Raw genomic sequence first — 18,472 nt, forward strand, 5'->3', positions numbered from 1 at the left:
TTTAACAACTGTTGTTAATTAAATAGTTATTGTAGTATTGATGGGGTCAAACAAAGGGTATGTGTGGGAGGGGAAGGGAAGACAGGACCTAAGTGGCAAAAGGTGGGGAGAATCTTGGCTTCTGATTTAGAAGGAGTGAACAAGCACAAGTCTCTGGATAAGGCCTCTGGGACATAACAATAATAGTCAGTGTTTCAAATTTTGGTGCAAATATCAATCAATTAATAGCAAAGGACGGTTCGTGTTCTCTCATTTACGCTTCCCTGCGAGCAAAGTATGTGCTCAGAAACTGTCCTGGTAAGTAAGACGTGGCTCTCCTCTGGCAGAGCCTCCGTCTGCCTCTGTTAGCGGCATCCCCATAATGACAGCACTGCACTGACACGTTAATGCCTCCCATGCCAGAGATTTGTCCAGCTCCAGCTGCTAAAAAGAGTCATTGCAGGATGGAAATTACAGAGCAACAGAGTGAAGGAAAAAAAAAAAAAAAAAAAAAAAAACCTACATTTAATTTCAGTACTCAGAAATGCATGTTCCTTTCCATAGAAGAGGAACCCCTGCTGTCAGCCTGACTCGTATCCTGATTCTGTGTGTGCCCAGCTGAACTGATGTATGTTACACAGTCCCATTTTGATTCCACAGAGGAGGGCAGGAGGAGCAAAATTTATGCTTTGAGTCTGCAAGGCATTTTAAAGTTAATCAGGTCCTCTGGGTCTGATATAATTTGTGTAAGATTGCTGTTGATGATTAGAAAAGCTATTTAAGATTTTTGTTAATAGTCTGTTACGTGGACCCAGTGGAAAGATTCCAATAGCAGCCTGTTATTTTTTCCCTGTCACATTCAGGTTACAGACCCTTCACAGATGTTGTAAATAGACATCAATACTAAAAGGGAATATTACACAAATTAAAATCATAAGTGTGCTCAAACTGCCAACACAGACATTTTGTTAAAAACATCTGTCACATAAAAGCAAACATTTAAGACCATTATATTTATAACAATTGTTTTCATTTTTAATACATAGAATATATTTTTCTTTTCTTCTGTTATTATTGACTTGAATATTTTTTCTTAGAATTTAATACTTATTTTTTCCAACATTACTTATGTTCTTGACCATATAAATAATAATGTGGACTTCTAATGAAAAGAAATAAATCTCAGTGGTTGGAAATCTAATAGATACTTGTGCAATGAATGAGCCAACTGAGAATCCAACACAGCGTTCTCCAAAAAATATGCAGTTATCAGATATTATAAAGACAAGTATAAAGCTGGATGTCTGCTCAGTTATGTCCACTAATTTCATTCTGTTCTGCAATTAATTTATCAGATGAAAAGAAGAACTGAAATATAATTCTCCTATTCTGGGCATTTCTGTTGCATTACTGCTGATGCAGCCGTTCTCATTACAGGAAGGGTAAGGTTCCATCTGTGCCCCATTTAACCTGCTTGCAACTGATGTCTCTCTCACTGACTTGGAGCTGAAGCAGAGAAGGAGCTAGCAGTGAGGCAGTGGGAACGGCTGCAACTTTGTTCTCAACTCATATCTTTGTCCCCCTCTTTAGTACCTTGGGCCACCTTCAGGCTCCCTAGCAGTTCAAACATGCCACAAGGTATGTGAATTCAATAAATGGTCACAATTGGGAAGGCTTTGCGGAGCACAGAACAAGTGTGTTGGTCTGATGGAAAAAAAGGAAAAGGCTTACTTTTTCCTTTATTTTTGCTGTTCTGAAAACCACTTAAACATATTCTCAGTTTTAAGTCCACACAACTTATCATTAAAACAATGAGGTTAAGCATTTTCTTGATGTAAGACTCCATATATTTTGGCACAGTTAAAGAATAGTTGGGACACTGGTGGTCATGTGGCACAGAGTGCCTGCTGTACCCTTTATATATATGGAACTGGCCTGGGGAATGGATGAATCAAGTCAGACTCACACAGAAATGTCCTGTAAAACATAAGTACTGGTTTCTGGTTCAACTCAAGAACATAGCAGACTTAATAAAGGGATTAGAAAGATGCTCTGTAGCTTAGAACTGGGTAAACCAGGTCCATAGGTTCACAGAGATGTTGGTTGAAAGAGATGTCTGGAGGCTCTATGATTGCCTAGTCCAAACCCCCTTTGAAGTGCTTTGGCACTACAGCAGCATTTAATCTGAAGGAATAGTGTGATTTCTGTTTCTTTTTCTGGATGTAGATATCCATACTCCCTATTCCACAGCCCAGAGTATCATTACCCTTTTTAAAACCTCTGTGCAGCCCCTCCTGAATTATCCTACATGCCAGAACTAGGTCTGTGGGACTTGATGACATTATACTCTTGAAAGTACAATTTTTCAGATTGGAATAAAGTCGAAACCAGAAACAACTGGGCTCTATTGAGTTGCTGAAACACAGAAAAACAATCTTCTAGTGGGCTAAACCAGGGGCAGCTCAGCTTCACACAGCCACTCATTTACTCACCCTGTATGGAATGGGGAAGAGAACCAGAAGGGTAAAACTAGTAAAACTCATGAGTTGAGATGAAGTCAGCAAGTCATTCTCTGTTTTCCATAGGTAGGCAGATGTTCAGCCACATTTAGGAAAGCAGGACTCATCATGTGTAAATTGGCTCTATGCCAGCCCAAACCAGTACACTCCTAGGGGAACTAGGGAATCTCAACTAGATCCCTATGCTTAGGCACCTGGATGAGCTCCATTGAATGCCCTGAATAGGTTTCAGCTGAGTACAGTGGGATTGTATAGTATGAAACAATCCACCACTGAGACAATCCCAGGGGCACACCAGAAACCCCATCACTGAAGGCATACAAGATGCAATAGGACAGGGTGCCAAATAATCTCATCAGTCCCTGATGATCTTTCAACTTCCATTCCAGCCTGGGCTGTTCTATGGTTCAGCAAGTCTTGCACGACATATAGACATCAATAAGAGCCATATCCTACATTGAGTGGCAAGTCAAGAGGCATCAGAAAAAAGTAAATAAATAAAAAATAAAAGTGTTTTGAACACAGTGAACACTGTGTTAAAGAACAGTGTTCATCACCCATCATTACTAGGGAAGCAGTTATCCCATACCCATTACGTTTCAAAGGGCATGATTAGGTGGTTGTGCTGTATAAACCTGGACTCAGTGAATCTGTAGAGCAGACTAGCTAAACTCAGACTGAAATAATCAGAATTTAAGCTTCTCTCATACATTTTCCAGGCCTTCAGTACAATTTAACCAATGCTTAGCTGTATGTTCATTGTATTTACTATCTGATCATTTCATAACATTTGTTAAATTTTATTATCTTGATATTTTTCACAATACTTCATGTAACAGAAGATGTTTGAAAGAAACAATAAGAAAAGATAGTGAAAGTGCACAAAGAAGATTCAACATTGCAATTTCCCTCACTAAAATGACTTAGGCTTTTTCAGTGGGAAAACAGGAACGCGATAGGTTACGAATAAAATGTTGCTCTCAGCATTCCTGCTTTTATGAACTGCAAACCAGAACCACCAGACATCCCAGCAGCACGTAGATAAGAACCATCAGTGTCAAGGCAGATTCTTGAAGAGCACATAGCCCCTGGGTGCGTGACCTGTAAGGGGTCCTGCACTGGGAAACACAATACCTGCAATATGTCCATTCCTCTGTTTCCTGCTCATCTTATTTTTTGTGTATATCTCAGTTCAACATGCTTTATTTGCTGTGCTGTGCATTATCTTGGGCAATTATTTCTCAGCAAACCTGTGTGCTCTCAGTTCCTTCATTTCCTTTGCTTTGCTCTGTGAACACAGCTACTGCAGTCTGCAACAGGAGTTCTGGTAAACATTGTTTATTTCTGTCCTGTATGAGCTTGGGAATGCATGAATTCAGGCATTTTTTTCTCTCTTTTTCTAATCTAATGCTAGATTAAAGTAGAATTTAAAAAAATAGAATAAAATTGCTATGCTAGTTTTCAGAATGAACACAGTAGTGTAACTTCAGAGGTAGTTGAGGTATGGTGCAGTCTGTGTAGGAGTTTGGGAGGGATTCTTCTCCTAAGTGATTTTATGTTTAATTGCATTGCATCTTTGCACTGCGTAAGGTACCAGGGGAAGAGCCAGCATGCAAATGCTTGTTGCTCATCCCCTTCCACATGCCATCTTGGTACTGCTTAGTGTTCCCAAGCTGCTAGCTCTTGCCCTCAGCTAGCACATTGGGCTTGGCAGCGTGCGTTCCTTTGGACTTGCTTGACGTCCTTCCAGAGCACAGTGGGAACTTGTGCTGTTCTTTCTGTGTGCTGGCTGAGACTCTCAGTGCAGAGGTTTTGCAGTGCCCTGTGCAGACCCCTCTCTGATGAACATGGGTTTGCAAATGCTTTGTAGTCTGCAGCACTCTGCCTTTGTGCTTAACTATTGCATCCATAGCTGGTCTCTTCCTTGGTGTATACAGCTGCACAGAAACCTATATTTATCTTCGTATTCATTGTGTTTTCAACTGTGTTCGGCTCTTGCAAGTGTCTCCTATTTTTTTTTTTTTTCTGTTGAAGCCTTTGTTTGCCCAATTCTTTGATCTCACGTATCCAAATATAAACATTCCCTCAGACAACATGCTTGGATGGCCGGAGGAAGGAACACTCTTTGCAAATGTTGCATTGTGTCTATCTTAGAAATCAGGGAAGCCATGTTCATGAGACCAAGTTTTCTCCTCTGTTTCTGAAGCAGCAAGAAGTGACGAAGCTTTTTGTTGCTGCACAAAGGAAGACACCAGAGGGTGCAAGTTCTGCCCTGGTGTGGTCCTGCAGGTCTGCAATAGGGATGAGATATGTGGAAGGCAGGGAAGTCACACAGCCTTCTTTGGTTCTGCTCTCCCTTCCCAGCTGAAGTCACTTAAAGTCTTTACACACTGGCTTAGGGTGAGAGGGGAGGCCAGGCTGGCCAGGAGCAGCCAAGCAGAGCTGTATATGTATTTTTGGGGCTTTCCCAGCCGTGCAAACTCTGCTGTTGCACATTTATGGTTTCATGTACAGTACCTCCAGTAAAGATGACTTCCTAGTTTCTTCAGAATAAACAGAACGTCAGATGTGACTAAAAGCCCACTCCTCAAAGTATTACCTGATTACTTCTCATGCAATATTAAATTGTTTATCAAAAACAATATTATAAGTTTCGTATATGAGTTCATGCAGAGAAGCTTAAAGTGAGAACTCTCTTTGTTAAGAATATCTGAAATGGCTCAAGTTGCAGACCCAGTCCCTTCTGTGGGATAAGTCTCTCCACATGCATGTCTGCTTCCATAAATTGTGGATCTGGCCCTGATGCTATAAAAGATAAATTTTAATTCTGGAGCAATTATAATATATGTCCTCTCTGGGGAGATCCTAGATGTTTTGTTTACCAGAGTACAAATTTCTCAGGTATTACTGCTGCAAAAATGCTTGTGAGCTACAGGAGTAGCTTTGTGCCATTTGTGTCAGGAGTCTTTGTGTCATTGTCCTGAATGAAATGTCACTCGACCATCACATATGGGATCTATAGGGCAGAATGGTTGGAAGATGTATTCCTTGCCAGAGGTGCCTCAGCCCTTCTCAAGAGTAATTTAATCACTGTTCTGCTCTTATTAACATGCTGCCATTCAGCCTTTGACAAGTACCTTGTCAATGGAGGGCAAGTGCAGTGCAGGATTCAGTCCTTTCACTTCAATTTTTACGGTTTCTTCTTATATAAATACATTTCAAGGAGTTTTACAAAAGCTGCATAATTCAAGACAGCTTTTGGCATGATGATAAGAACTGAAAAGAGAGCAAAAAAGAACCCTTCGCTCTGATTTCAAAATGGAGTAAAAAGTATCCCACACATCTGAGATGGGAAGTTCCAGAAAAGACTTCTTAGCAGCCCCCTATCTACATAAACAATGAGACAAATGAGCCAGTATGAAGTGCTACAAAAAGCCATGCTAGCTCCAGCCTGTACTTTTCAGAGGCTTAGATACTGAAGAAAAAAAAGACCCAACAAAATAACAAAAAGAAAAAAACCCACAAAATGCCTCTTTCTAAGCCTAGAGATTGCTAGGAATTTTCTGTTGGGAATGATCTTCCACACAAGAAAGGGACTCTCTACAAAACTAACATTTTTCCACTGGAAATCACAGTTTTGGGGAAATTTTAAGGAAATATTTAATTTGAGGGCTTTTAGTTAGTTAGTTTGAGAGATTTTTTAAACTCACACAGAGCATTTAATTATTAGTTCTTTAAGACAACGTTGCCAAAGTGCAGCCATGCTGTGCTGTCTGAGATGTGAGGCTGTACCTCACCTGGCTTCCAGTTGCTGTCCCACACAGGCACTGCTCTGCTCATCTGTCAGCTCTGTGTGGATGTCTTTGGATGCTTTGCAGCATCCCACTGTCCTTGGAGGGTGCAGCTGACCCAGCCATCCCTTTACAACCTCTCTGAGGCCCGGAACTGGAACTCATTCACTGGGGCACGCTCTGTGGAAGGCAAAGGTGAAGTGAGATGAATGTGGTGTGCATCTGGCTGTTGTGCTGCAGCAGTCTGCCTGGTTTCCCATTTACCTGCTTCACTAACTGCCTGATCTGGTTTGGGAGCCCTGTGCAACTAGCTTAGGCTCTGCCATGTGAACGATCTACAGAATTAACTTTACATACATTTCACGAGCTCTGGATGGAAAATTCAGAGCAAAAGTATACAGATACCTGGACAGGGTCCCAGTTCTTTGGGGAGGGCTGTGGGGAAGATTTCAGCAAGTTTTTTCTGCTTGGGAAGAGATAGACTGGATATTGTATCCAGTGCATGTCTTTTTTACAAATGTTCTTGCATTGAGTAAGTACAACCATCCTTAATATAAACTCTAAATAACCCACCACATGGTATGAATCTATAGGTAAGTAAAATTTGCAATGGTTCAAATGAAGCCTGCCAGAGACTGACTTTTTTTTTTTTTTTTTTTTCCTTTTCTTTTTCTTCCTGTAATGGAAAGTAGAAAAGTACAGCCTGGGACTTTTTACTTCTTCCAGCTAACTTTCAGTTTGACCACAGGGCGTTCAGGTGAGTGAAGATACAGAGGATTCATTGTGAAAGGTCCAATAGCCCATTACAACTTCAAACATATGTGAATGAAGATCTGCATAGGAAAACTAACCACCTCCTCCAACTATTTAAGAAAATGATAATATCTTGCCCATATTAACAGGACCAGAACAGGCGTAGGTGTTGTACAACTCTGTTACTACTAATAGAGCTTGATCCTTTTTAGGCATAATGCTGTAATAAGAAGTCATTATGTTTTGTCTAAATTTCAGCATTAAGGAAAACATTAAAAACATAATGACATTAAAAACCAAGTCACCTACAGCAAGCACCAGGAAGCTGTCAGTAATGGAGACTTTTTGTTTTCCACTTGAGGGACTGTATGGTGAGGCATGCTACAAATTGCACACAGAGTCATGCATTTTACTGAAAAATGCAATGTGAAAGCAGGTAACACTGGATGTGGGGGAAGTTGTATGTGGACAATGTAAGCCAAATCCTGTAGGCTGCAGGCTCTTACTTCAAAGCTGCATAATAACCACCCACAACGATGTTTGAAAGATAAGATCGTGCAACACACGGTCCTCTCTTTCTAGAGAAATTACCTTTATTTTTACACCTTTTACAAAATTGCTGCAGAGCTTTCTTTTTGCCTTTGGAAAAAAAAGAGAAAGGGGAAAATAGAAAAGCCTGAACTTCAGCATTTACAGTAAATCTCTGAGGAAACTCCCATCTAAATTATGCAAACCATCAAGTTTATGGTTATGGCTGTTAAACGCAGTTGCTGTCTAATTGTGTTCATGCTTCAGAATAAGCTATAGGAAAGAGGCTGAGCCATATTATAATTGGATTTAAAATATAGTGTGCCCCATGTAGAGATCGCAGTCCTCTCCCAGGACTGGATGACAGACGGATTTGGAGGGAAGCAAGTAGGTTGTCATCACTTCTTCCTACACTGAAAAACTAACTGCAAGTATAAGGCATTTCTCCCAAGCTGGCACTATTTATGCCTGGATTCTTCCAGCCATTTGTACAAGATTCAGCCTTCTTTCTTCTCTGATTAGGCAGTGGTGGGACCCTGGAGCTCAGGGACTCTTCCAGAGCTTCTCCATCATGGGATGGTCAATTTCCATGGCCCTATGCTCTGGTCACCAGCATCACCCGGGTGAAAGGAATGCCAAGGCATAACCTGATAGATGGAACAGATGCTGTCTTTTCCAGTATCTGTCAATGTGGATCCAGCACAGGGTCTAACTGTCCATTTAGTAGATACCATTTGACTTTCATCTTCACTGCATGACAGGAGCCTTCTCCCAAGCAAACTGCAGTCATAGAATCATAGAATCATAGAATCATAGAATCACTAAGGTTGGAAAAGACCTAAAAGATCACCCAGTCCAACCGTTCACCTATTCCCAATAGCTCCTACTAAACCATGTCCCTCAACGCAACATCCAGTCTTTCCTTGAACACCCCCAGGGTCGGTGATTCCACCACCTCCCTGGGCAGTCCATTCCAGTGCCTGACCACCCTTTCTGAAAAGTAATACTTCCTCATGTCCAGCCTGAATCTCCTCTGCCGTAGCTTGAAACCATTCCCCCTGGTCCTATCACTAATGACACGAGAGAAGAGGCCGACCCCCAGCTCACTACAACCTCCCTTCAGGAAGTTATAGAGAGCAATAAGGTCTCCCCTGAGCCTCCTCTTCTCCAGGCTGAACATTCCCAGCTCCTTCAGCCTCTCCTCATATGGCCTGTGTTCCAGACCCCTCACCAGCTTTGTTGCCCTTCTTTGAACACGTTCCAGGGCCTCAATATCTTTCTTGCAGTGAGGGGCCCAAATAAAAAAAAAAGCCCAGTCATACCACCATGGCTTGAATAAGCCTCAGGTTATACTCCTTGCCCTCAGGTGTCATTATTGTTCTTTGTAACCTTTTCTTCACAAAGTTTCTGAAATGCTGCAAAGCCAAGGCTGTATCCCACCAGAGTTATGCTTTACAACAAGACGTTGAGGTCCATGTTTCATGTCCTGAACTAGGTAATACAAGCATGTAGAGGTGTTTGGGGGTGCAAAGCCTGCTGGAATACCATTAGTAAATAGTGTAAGGAGACAAGCAAAGCTAGCATAGGTTTGTTCAAAACTATGCTTGGGCACTGTCTTGTAGAGAAGGGCCATCATAGAGCTAGAGAGAGAAAAAGCCAAGTTTAACCAAGGGTCCAGAACTGGAGCTCAGTCATTGTCCTCCTTTCCTTAGCAAATATTCAAGAGATGGAATTGTTCAGCTTGTGTCTGCTGCCAGCAATTCACATTTGCAGGCAAGAAGGACATCACATTGGGCCAAATGTTCCACATCACTGCTGAGTGTGAACTGTACTGTTTGTGCATGGATAGGGAGAGCACTACTTGCTGAATGTGCTGTGCTGCCCTCCCAGCTCACAGAAAATTGCCGGTAGCAGGAATAAGGATGCAAGGGGATAGTAATTCAACATTTCCCTCTGCCTGAAGCTGTGATCCCAAGTATAGTCAGCCATCTATCAGGATCCTGCTGGTCCAGAAGGTCAGGTCTACAGTCACATCCTCACTGTTAAAGTTCCCACTTCACCAGGATGTGCCCAGTGAGGATCTGCCACCTCCCTGCTTCTGGGAGGAGGGATCTGCAGCAGGTGTGACACAGCCCACGTGCATTTGGCTTAGCATCTGATGAGCTGTTGGTGGTTTTGGTTTTCAGTTCTCAGGAGGGAAGCACTGGGGTCAGAGAGATGGGTGTGATGGGATTCAGGAGCTGAATGTCTGTGTACACATGCTGTCTTCACTGAACCCATTTCTGTGGGCTCAAACAGACACCATTTGTGCACTAGCTACTAACAACTTCATTTTTCTTTCCTCTTCCAGACTGCATTTCTTTCACACGTGGCTTTCTGAAAGGACAGAATAAAATGAGTTACATTAACAGTTGTATTAAATACCTTTACTTTGTGTTGGTAGATGCCTCAGGACTGCCATTATATGTTCTGCTTCTGTGTTTTTTTAGACAGGAGTGAACCAGGCCCTGTAAAATGCACTTGGCAAGCTATCAGAATGAGCAGAAGCGATATCCACCTGTGAAGAATGGTGACACAGAGTACCATCAAAACCAGCCTGAAGCCACCTTCAATTGGGCCAGGATTTTACTTCAACAATTTGAAGAAGCCTTTCCCATTTAAATGTTCTATGATTCTGTAAATGAACAATATTATTCATCTTAGGTCTGTCACATAAAGAAGAAAAATGTACATATGAGTTTAATCCCTTCGTTGGTTTATAACCTCAGAATTCAGGCAGGAGAGTCACAAATCCATGTAGACATCCCCAAGTGCTGACTTTTGCATTTGGATTTCTGATTTAGTTGAAAAATATATAAAAAACCTGTGTAGCCAGACAGCTCCCTATTGGCTAGACATCTGTACAGACTCAAGAGCATCGTATATTTCTGCAAAGATCTGGAATAAATTGTGCTCAATGAATTGGCCCCTCATATGCTTGATTCAAACAGCGGACTCCGATGAACTCATGTATCGTGGGAGTGTCAATGGCAAAACAATACCTCTTGGTCAAATCTAGTGGGAGCTGCCATCATAAATGTGGAAGATGTGTGGATCCAGGAATAAATAATTTTGGAAAGATGGAAACATATTTATAGATCAGTATTAGTGACTTCAAATTACATTCCGCTTCTTGGACATCAGTTTTGTATTTTGAAAGCTCTACAGTTTCAAAAGAAACTGTAGAAAAGTAGCTTCACCCACCTGGCCTCAGCCATCTAGAAAAGAAGTGCCTGGCCTAAGCAGTTCATCTAGCAACATCATTCATAGGGAGCTTTGTGTCAGTTTTACTACAAAGCATGCCACCCTGTGAAGTTGCTTGTCTCTCCATTGACAAAATGGAAAACACAGGCTGGTGTTTTTTAACATCATCCAGCTAAAAGCTGGATGGAAGCTAAAAGGGATCTGCTGCTACATATGTACTCAGTAGGCCATTTACCCAGCCCACATGCATAAACAGCAAGCAGGGGCACAATACTGAAAACAGATTTATTAGTGGTCTTATTTGTTGCTACCACATCTTACTCTGAAGGCCTGTCTCAGCCTCTTTTGTTGGATGAACATGATTCTTATCCATCTGACCTGACCTTTTCTTCAATGCTAGGACATTTGTATGCCATTTTTCTCCTTCAGTGTAAACAGCTGTCTGCAGCCAGTAACTCTTGAACCAACACTCAGTCTCTCGTTCAGACACTCAGCTGAGCATGCACCCATGTAAACAGCTCACACATTGTTGTGTAGATTTTCAAACACAAAATTTTCACTTTCTTTCATGACGGGTTCTGCAAGAGTGGGTAAAAACTGCACACAGATTTATGAATCCTGCTGTTCACCCAGTCTAAATTTTGGCTCTACTTCAACCTCTTTCCTTTCCTGTTTTCCCAAGAACGTTCCGCCTGGAAGCCAGGTTCATTAATGAAAAGTTCAAAATTATCCAGGGACTCTCTCATCTTCCTCGCCAGCTCACGTCCTTGCTGGGAGCCTTGCAGATCTGCCCCTACCAAGACAGGCTCATTTCCAGCCACTCTGGTCAGAGCCAGTTCCTGCTCCTGCCACCTGATATCCTGCATGCAGCACAAGATTGAGTCTCGCAGCTCTTTTAAGCTTGGTTTCCTCCCTCTGAACTCCTTTCTGAATTTAGGTAACCCATAATGTTTCCCAGAAGATCCAATTATGAGTCACTTACTTTTAACACATGAACCATCCTTCAGCACATCTGCAAGCTGTAGCTATAGCCCAGGTGAGACTAAGCCTGTAGCAACTCCCTTCATGCCACAAAATGTATATTTAGATTTCTAGAACTTATACCGTTCTTATATCCCTACTTCTAAAGATACAGGACTATATTTATTCATGGTTTTAAATAAATATTTCCATTTGTTCCTGGCAAAAATAAATACTGCTACTGTTTGGTTAGTTGTGGCAACACTCTGATGAACATTATAAATTGGCATGTGTATTGCTAAGAAAAATGATGCCCCATCCCCTACCGCTTGTGCCTGCCTCAGCATCCCTCCTCTGTGCAAGCACAGCAGCTGTATATCTGCAAAAACAAGCTTCCATGGGGAAGAAATCCATCTGGAGACTTTTTTTTTTTTTTTCTGGGTAAATTTAAGCCTAGATCATCATCTCACTCCAGTTCAGTGCACAGATATGATGGATGAGGCAGTGCAGAAGTGGGCAAGGCAATACTGGGGATAGGTGGGACTACGTCTTCCAGCACCCATGCCATTTTGTACAGGCTTGTACTTTCATTGAAATGCAGGCTAAATTAACTTGTCTGAAATTGCCCTCAAGGAAAGGCAAATTGTATTTCAAGGTCCTAGAAAATAAATAAAATATTAATGAAGTTATTGTATGGTGGCAGCTCTTTCAAGAACAAAACTGTCATTTCAGGTAATTAATTATATTTTCTTCAGTTCTTATCAGATTCCCACTTTCTTCCCCCCCGACCCCCCCCCCTGCCGCCCGGCACGCCCCCGCCCCCCCCCAATTTTACATAAGGTTCTTAGTGGTTTCAGAAATAAAAATGAAATAATCAGAACACAACATACTAGCTTAAAAATGTATACACAGCACCCCAAAGAGTTAATGCAGAATGATAAAGCTGTACTTCATTCATCCAGGAAAAATACCAGCCCTTCCTCTACTCCAACATCAACATGTTTACCACTGGGATGGAGGGAAGACAACACCCTAGGTATACTCTTAAGAATAAAGTTATTTTGACCTGCAGGAATTTCCACCGCTTTTATTCTCATAAACACACTACAGATGTGGAGATTAGGAGAAAACATTTGAAAAACCATAACACTGTGACTCGTTTTATCATCATACTTACAGTCTCTATACGATTACCCTGTCTTTAGCTACAGCAGCACATCAGTCAGCTGTGCTCAGCACTGACACATCACAGTTGAACCATGCTCTGTGCTGCTCCTGTGGTGCTCTAAAGCTGATAAAACTCAGCAGCTGTTATTTTCACTGGCTTATACAGTGCGTGGTGGGTGTTCTGGTCACTTTATAAATATCACCTTTACACTTCCAAATGCTTACAAGCACATTTATTTCTAACGAAGTATCTCCACTTAGATGAAAATGTGTATTTAGTTGGTGCTACATAAAAAGGTCGGTTCTGAGGGCAAAATTTCTCCTCTGAATGACACGTAGGACAGTAAAAATATTTTTGTATCCTAGGAACATACGCTGAAGTCCAGTCAAATGTTGGCCACAGGAGGAGCCATCCTGGTGGCACTGCTGCAGTGCCCAGCTGGTTTATAGGCTCAGTTGCTGAACTCAGCTTTTGGCTGCAGAGCCCCAAGCCAGCAGAATGGGCCACGTGGGTCATCTCTGCCACACCACTGCTAAGCTGCCCCTGTTAAGTCAGATGTTTGGCATTTTGTAAGTGGTCTGCATGGACTCTATGCTTTCAGGAAGAGGGATGGTGCTCTGTGAAGGCAGTATCCTGCAGTAGAGAAGGGGAGGAGGCTAGAAAGGAGCTCCTTAAGGGCTCTTTTTACAGTGAATGTCTTTAAATCCAGGGTTCACCTTCTCCTTGAATCCTGTCTGATCTTCTGGTCTCCTCAGGATGTCAAAGCTCAAAGAAGAGCAGCAGGGATGATCAAAAGTATTAAATGTCTTCCATGACTGTGTCGTCCTGAGTTCTCCAGCCTGGAACAGGGGTAATATGGTAGAGACCTGCAAAGTCATAGCTTCATGGAGAAGCAACTCACTTGCTGCTTCCATTACAAGAATGATGGGCCACAAAGAAGCCGGGCTGAAAACAAAGGAGAAGTAATTCTTCAAGCAATAAGTATGCAAAGACAGCTGCCAAAGGCATTGTGGCTCCAACAATTTTAGGTGGGTTAAAAGGGAGAGTGGATAAGCACTTGAAGAGTAACTGTGGGTTACTAAACGAAGTAAACAAACAGACAAAACAAAACAAATCAGAGGCACAGAAAATATCCCTCCTGAGAATAGACAGAGGCTCTGATGACTTACTTGCCTTTTCTCATTCACCAACAGGCATATCCTTGTGGCCAGTTTCCCTTTTCTCTGGGGGACGCCAGGAATGTGGTTGCCCCTTGTCACAATTCAGGCAGACCAGTGGCCTGGCTAGGGGTTGTTGCAGTGTGAGTACACCCCAAATGCTGGGGATCAGCCTAGAGGAAAGCACTGGATGTATCACCTGCTGTTTTGGGAGACAGAATATAAGTTTAGGGTGCAGTGATGCAAACCAGCACAGCTGTTCTTAGGTTCAAGATGCAGCCAAAGCATTTGACACTTAAATAGCAGAATTCATTCATATACATTCAGAACTGCACCTCAGAAAATCTCTGCTTGTTATCCACAATGCATCTGATAGTTTACTGTGCATCTGCAATTGCTCAGGAAACTTTCTTGATTGCCTTTCTCATTAAGCTCCAACAATATCCAGTGTCCATGTATTTCTCTGCCTAAACACTCATGGTGCTTGTGCCCATGGACAGTATGCAGCAGCAAAACAGCCCTCAGCATTTTCATGCTGGGGCAGCAATAATAAATTTCTTGAAGACAGGAGAAGGAGAAGGAGAAGGAGAAGGAGAAGGAGAAGGAGAAGGAGAAGGAGAAGGAGAAGGAGAAGGAGAAGGAGAAGGAGAAGGAGAAGGAGAAGGAGAAGGAGAAGGAGAAGGAGAAGGAGAAGGAGAAGGAAAGAAGATGTGATAAGGATATCCTAATAGAGTCCAAATTAGATCAACATCTAGGAACATATGTAGATATTTGCTGGACACATGCTTTCTTCTGAAAGAGCCCATGTGTTCTATGCTCCTGCACTGCCAGGGCCATCTCACTAGTGAACTGCAACAGCAATAACCAGCAGTAATGCAAAACCAACCATTCTCCTGATGAATCCCACTAAAATGAGCCAGGGACAAAGGCTTACAAATTCACTGCCACTCAAACTGTTAAAAATGATAATAGGTTTGATTTTTTTGTTTTGAACTATAATGTCTTAGCCTTCTGTTCCTCTCTTGCAGCCCTGATGCTCAACACAAGTGCTGGCTGCATCCACCGCACAGTGTCCCAGAGCTGTGTGACCAAATGCTCCAGTGCTGTGCCTGGAAGGCTTCATCGTCCAGATACGGTCAGCAGGTGCCAACTCAAACAAGAGAGAGCAAGCAAGGCGCAGCTCAGGGAAATGGGCTTCTCCCCCTGCAGTGATGGAAATGGAGCAGTGCGTGGCACTGGCCCGATAGCCCCCCTTACTGGAAGAGGCACCGAGGCGGGACAGCTGCAGGTGCAGAAAATCCATGGAGCTCGAGTCTCCCCATAGATTTCCTATGCTCCTTCCAAAGTCACAATGTTTTAATTGATATTTCTTGTGAGAATTCAACAGGTGCAACATAAATCCCATGGATTGTGCTGAATCCCGCAAAACCTTGACTTTCATTTTGAACGGGGTTGGGAAGGGGAAGAGTTTTCTTACTCTTTTGGTTTTAGCCTTGAGCTATATGAGACAGAAAAAATGCTGTATTTGCTCAAAGTGCTGCCAGATTAAAATAAGCATCTATTCATCTTATTTTTCTGAAAGGATGGTTAACTCATTGAGAAAAGCTCATTGACTGTTAAAATACATTCAATTATAGCAGAAGTACAGTAGGAACAAACTTGGCTTTCCCTTATATGTATTGGAATGGGGGGAAAGATTCTACATCCATTTCTGCCCTTTCAGATATACTCTGTAAAGCAGATGGGCCAGCATTAATGGCAAGAAGAGCACCTTTGGATTTATGGATACACACCCAAACCCTTTTAAAGGCAGATAACAGACCCATTCTGCCATGGTTTTACTTATGAGGTGAGAGGTACTAGCAGTAATGAAGGTAGATGTCACAGCATATGATTTCTTTAACATTAAGTTATGATATATCTCCTCTTGGTTTACTCTCTGCTTGATGGATGGCTCAATATCTTCAGGGCTCCACATGGTAGATAGATAAACAATGAGCAGACAGGGAAGCAGATGTTGGAAATAAAGACAGACTTCCACTTCTCATTTTTGCAATTGTGTCTGTATAATGTTTCTCTTAAAAAATTCCTGATTAGGTCTTGTTAAAAAGTTTAAAGTTTCTGTATATTTTAGTACCAAAAAAAGGGGGTTATAAAATGTTAATCCACCCCAAAAGTTTGGACCACTAAGATGATCATATTTCTAGAATTTAGGAAGTGAGCAAGATGATAAACAGCACATTGGCCAGTTCTTCTCCACTCTCTTTCACGGGTACTTTTAATCACTTCTAACAGCTTTCACACTTCTACCTCAATCACAGCTGTTCAGCTTGATGGCCTGCTGTGGGTCCTGCAATGTTGTGAATCCTAACTAATGGGTGAAGTGTAAACTTTTAGGAAAGAAGCAAAATATCTTTTGAAATCAATACTAATACTAACATAAAACTGCTGGTAGTAGTAATATAATACACTAGCACTAATAATACTAACAAAGAACTTCACTGAAATTATACTGTAGTGTCTTTAAGCCCTATAATACTGATTTCACTTAACGCAGTGACACTAGCAAAACACTTAACATCTTGTTGGTGATTTTTTTTTATCTATCTTGCCTTAAATGCAGACTGAAAAAAAAAAATTGCTTTGACTTTCTAGAAGCTTTTCCCTGAATTTTTAAACAGGAAATTGTTGAAAATTGATGTTTTCCAACAGACAGTGCATATTGATGAATTTTTTTTTGTTGTTGTTTCTGTTTTTTTCACAGAACAAATTATTCTGGTGGAAATTCTGCTTAATTCTAAATAGCCTTTTTTCTTTTTTAAAAGCTTGAGGAACTTGAAAACCTAGCTCTTGTTCTATACCGGATCCAAAGCATGTTACTGCTGATCATTGTTTCCCATAGCAGAAGAGTGGGTGACAGGACAATCTCAGGACAAGCAGTAAACCAGCCATGCAGCTGAAAGGAAAATTTTCCACCTGCTCTTCCCAAGCTGGTGCTCTGATGAGCAATAAATAGACCTCCAAGCTGATTTACTTTATTGTTAGCCTTGAGATGGGATTGATCTACTTGATTTTCGAAGAGACAGGAAACCGGACTCCGAGAAGCAGAAGTGGAGGTGGGAGATTCTCCAAAGGGAATTGCTGTCAGATACTCTGCTGAGGGATTTAGACAATGTATAGAAGTCCAAAGAGAGTGTGGTCAGATACGTCCCTCCTCATCTCCTCCCAGCAAAGCAAATTAATTTAAATCTATAAAGAATACATTGCTGTGAGAACGCTACCTAAAATATAACTTGAGAGCAATTGGAAAGTTTAGAAAAACGTCTTTCAAGGAAAAATAATGAGCAGAATTACAGTAGAAACAGTTGCTATATGGATAAGGCAAAATATTTGACAAGGAAAACATCTCTGAGAAGAAAGCACAAGGGCAGAGCTATTATAGCCTCTGCGGCCTTTTCCCTCAGACTTCTTATTTTATAACATATTTCTAAAACGCAACACCCACAACTGTTTTTCTTCATCTATCAAAGCATAAAATTGCCAGTCCTTTGACCTAACTTAAATCAAGGAAGTAGCAATGTTAGGTTTAATTAAAAACAGCAAATATTTGTACAGCTGTCCCTGGTTTCACAGCACAGAAATAGGTTTAGCATCAAATCTTACAGTTTTAAATCCTCTGGGAACCATATACAAAAACATATAGGATCCTTCTGGCTGACTTGCCAAAGCCAGTAATGCCTTTTTTTGGAGTTATTTCAGGTGGGGCTCATTCAGCCTTACCATTTCCAATCCACTGTTTTCCTACTTGAGTTTTTTTCCCCCCGTGTGCCAAATGCAGCACTGTCAGACTGACAAGTTTGGATGCATTTGATGCATTTCAGGGTTGTGAGTAATAATAGCAATAAAACTAAGGTAGGCTGAGAAGTTCTGATGGAAATGCTGGCTGGGCATTTCAGCAGTTGGTGTCACTTGGAGGTGCAGGAGCCTCCAACAGCTCCACACTGATGATCCCTAAAGCTGGGAGGGGTTTGGAAGGAAATTATTCCTTGCTCCCCTTTTAAATTACTCATGGAAGCACGTTGTAAAATCCTTCAGCACCCGGCTTTATAAAGCTGCCCTCACAGGGCTGAGGCTGCACCTTGCACTGGCCAGGCCTGGCAAGGCAGGTCCCAGTGAGAACAGTGGAGAGATTTGCACCGCGCCCTGCTCTGCACCCAGATGGGGGTGTGCAAACCTCCCCCAAATCTGCCAAAATAAGCCTGGGGCAGGGCAGGGTGAGCGGCCACCCACCACGGGGTGAGAGATACGGAGGAGGGAAGGGGAACAACAGGGCTTAAGAGGCTGCAGTCAGGCCTGTGTTGGGAGGGGAGGCTG

At 42.0% G+C, this 18,472-nt stretch overlaps 1 long non-coding RNA gene across 1 annotated transcript; it reads left to right on the top strand.

The window, feature by feature from the left end:
• The first annotated feature begins 1,159 nt into the window (after positions 1-1,159).
• LOC122177899 lies at positions 1,160-12,006 on the top strand. The gene is made up of 3 exons (XR_006178193.1): positions 1,160-1,421; positions 6,982-7,046; positions 10,060-12,006. It is a non-coding gene; the product is annotated as an uncharacterized LOC122177899 (long non-coding RNA).
• Positions 12,007-18,472: the final 6,466 nt, after the last annotated feature.

Source organism: Lagopus leucura, unplaced genomic scaffold (assembly GCF_019238085.1).
Source record: "Lagopus leucura isolate 7727_CA_CO unplaced genomic scaffold, USGS_WTPT01 Super-Scaffold_100001, whole genome shotgun sequence".
NCBI lineage: Eukaryota > Metazoa > Chordata > Aves > Galliformes > Phasianidae > Lagopus > Lagopus leucura.